At 36.8% G+C, this 3,286-nt stretch overlaps 1 pseudogene; it reads right to left on the reverse strand.

The window, feature by feature from the left end:
• Positions 1 to 982: 982 nt before the first annotated feature.
• On the reverse strand, positions 983 to 2,942 carry LOC123324293 (annotated as a pseudogene).
• Positions 2,943 to 3,286: the final 344 nt, after the last annotated feature.

Raw genomic sequence — 3,286 nt, forward strand, 5'->3', positions numbered from 1 at the left:
GTAATGTATAGTATTAATTTCCCAAACACTATATATTAATGTTCTCTTTTAAGACACCACAGTGATATACCAAATCACGCCTGCAGCCTGGCAGATCTCAGTAACACTAGGCTTGTTTCATCTTGTTCTGTGCTCCTTGAAGCTCGTCACAAAATCAGTAGGCATTCTCTGTTTAAAGATAGATCAAGACAGAAAACATTCCCTTCATTTTTGTGAAGAATAAAATTTTTCTGGTAAACAACCTGTCAATTTTTTAAAAATACAAAGTATTATTTTGGGAAAGTGTATTGAACACCGGAAGAAAAGATTATAATAGATAAGATGAAAAATATGATTGAAAGAATGTTTGATAATACACTTATATCATGCAGACATATATGGGTATATATCTATGGCACTGGAGTCATCTGTTAGTTAAATCTTAGATTATTTGTAATTGCAAAATATTTACAAATTCTAATTTTTGGTATTTTTATTGTTTTAATCACTGATTATATATCTAGGAATTAATTATGAATTCTTAGAAATTAAGTTTAATTCCTCTATTCATGTATTGAATAAAAGGTGTCTGATAAAATGTTTCTGATATCCCAGGTCCCAGACAATAAAAATCTTTATTTGGAAGAAGTTGTCTCAAGGCCTATTTACAAACAAATTAGACAACAGCATATGAAGACATAAATTAAGCTTAAAACTAGAAGGATTTATGGAAAAAAATATAGTACAGGCATACCTTGGAAAGAAATATTGTGGGTTGGTTCCAGACCACACAGCAAGACAAATAATTTTGTCAAGACAAAGTGAGACAAATTTTTGGGGCTTCCTACCACATATAAAAGTTATGCTTATATTATACTATAATCTATTAAGTGTGCAGTAGCACATGTCTAAAAAAAAAAACAATGTGCATACCTTACTTAAAAAATACTTTATAGCTAAAAAATTCCAAACATCATCTAAGCTTTCAGTGAGTTATAATATTTTTTGCTGGTGGAGGGTATTTCATCAATGTTGATGGCTGCTGACAGATCAGGGTAGTGGTTGATGAAGACTGGGGTGGCTGTGGCAATTTCTTAATATAAGACAACAATAAATTTTGCCACACTGATTGACTCTGCCTTTCACAAATGATGTCTCTGTAACATGTGATGTTTGATAACATTTATCCATGATAGAACTTCTTTCCAAATTGGAGTGCATCTTCTCAAATCCTGCCACTACTTTATCAACTAAGTTTAAGTAATATTCTATATCCTTTGTGGACATTTCAATCATCTTCACAGTATCTTCACCAGGTATAGATTCTGTCTCAAGAAACCACTTTCTTTTCTCATCCATGAGAAGCAGCTTCTCATCTGTTTAAATTTTATTAAGAGATTACAGCGAATGCAGTCACATCTTTGGTTCCACATCTAATTCTAGTGATCTTGCTATTTCCACCACAACTGCAGTTACTACCTCCCCTGAGGTCTTGAACTCCTCAAAGCCCCTCAAGGTCGCCTGTCAGGGTTGGAATCAACTTCTTCTAAACTCCTGTGAATGATGAAATTTTGACCTCTTCCCATGAATCATAAATGTTCTTATTGGCATCTATAGTGGTGAATCCTTTCCAGAAGGTTTTCAATTTACTTTGCTCAGATCCATCAGAGGAGTCACTATCTATGGCAACTACAGCCTTATGAAATGTATCTTACATAATAAGGCTTGAAAGCCAAAATTACTCCTTGACCCATGAGCTATAGAATGGATGTTGTGTTAGCAGGCACAAAAACATTAGTCTTGTTGGACATCTTCATCAGAACTCTTAAGTGACCAGGTGCATTGCCAGGGAGCAGTAATATTTTGAAAGGAATCTCTTTCTGAGCAATAGGTCTCAACATTGGACTTAAAATAGTCAGTAAAACCATGTTGTAAACAGATATGCTGTCACCTAGGATTTATCGTTTCATTTATAGGGCAGAGGCAGAGTAGATTTAACATAATTCTTAAGGACCTTTACATTTTCAGAATGGTCAATGTGCATGGACTTCAACTTGAAGTCACCAGCTGTATTAGCCCCTAACAAGAGACTCAGCCTGTCCTTTGAAGCCAGGCATTGACTTCTCCTCTCTAGCTATGAAAGTCCTAGATGGCATCTTCTTCCAATAGAAGGTTTATTTTGGGGGCACCTGGGTGGATCAGTCCATTAAGTGCCCAACTCTTGATTTTGGCTCAGTCTTGATCTCAGGGTTGTGGGATCAAGTCCTGCACTGTGCTCTGTGCTCTGTGCTCAGCGGGGAGCCTGCTTCTCTCCCTCTACCTCTGCCTCCCCACCCCTTGTGTGTGTATGCATGTTCCCTCTCTCTAAAATAAATAAATAAATCTTTAAAAAATATTATTTTGTCTCCAATGAAAATCTGTTGTTTAGGGAAGCCACCTTCATTAATGATCTTAGCCAGATCGTCTAGATAACTTGCTGCAGCTTCTACATCAGCACTTGGTTCTTCATCTTGTACTTTTATGGTATAAATATTGCTTCTTTCCTTAAACCTTATGAACCAACCTCTGTTAGCTTCCAACTTTTCTTCTGCAGCTTCCTCACTTCTCTCAGCCTTCATAGAATTGAAGAGAGTTAGGGCCTTCCTCTGGATTAGGTTGTGGCTTAAGGGAAGGATGTGGCTGGTTTGATCTCCTATGCAAACCTCTAAAACTTTGTCCATATCAGCAAAAAGGCTGTTCTGCTTTAATATCATTTATGCATTCACTGGAGTAACACTTTTAGTTTCCTTCAAGAACATTCCTTTGATATGCACAACTCGGCTAACTGTTCCGTTTAAGATGCCTAGCTTTTGGACTATCTTGGCTTATGACATGCCTGGCTCACTAAACTTAATCATTTCTAGCCTTTGATTTAAAGTGTGAGGTGTGTGACTCTTCCTCTCACTTGAACACTTAGATGCCATTGTAGGGGGCTTAATTTCAATATTGTTGTTCCTCAGGGAATAGGAAGGCCTGAGGAGAGGGAAGGATACTGGGGAACAGCCAGTTGGTAGAACAATCAGAATGAACGACATTCATCAATTAAGTTTGCCATCTTATACGGGTGTGGTTTGTAGGGCCTCCAAATAATTACACTAGTAAAATCAAAGAGAACTCATCACAGATCACCATAAGAAATATAATAGTAATGAAGAAGTTTGATATATTGCAAGAATTACCAAAATGTGACACAAAGTGAGCAAATGTTGGAAAATGGCACTGAAAGAATTGCTCATTGCGAGGTGCAAGGTTGCCACAAAACTTTAGT

Source organism: Neomonachus schauinslandi, chromosome 3 (assembly GCF_002201575.2).
Source record: "Neomonachus schauinslandi chromosome 3, ASM220157v2, whole genome shotgun sequence".
In the NCBI taxonomy this organism is placed as follows: domain Eukaryota; kingdom Metazoa; phylum Chordata; class Mammalia; order Carnivora; family Phocidae; genus Neomonachus; species Neomonachus schauinslandi.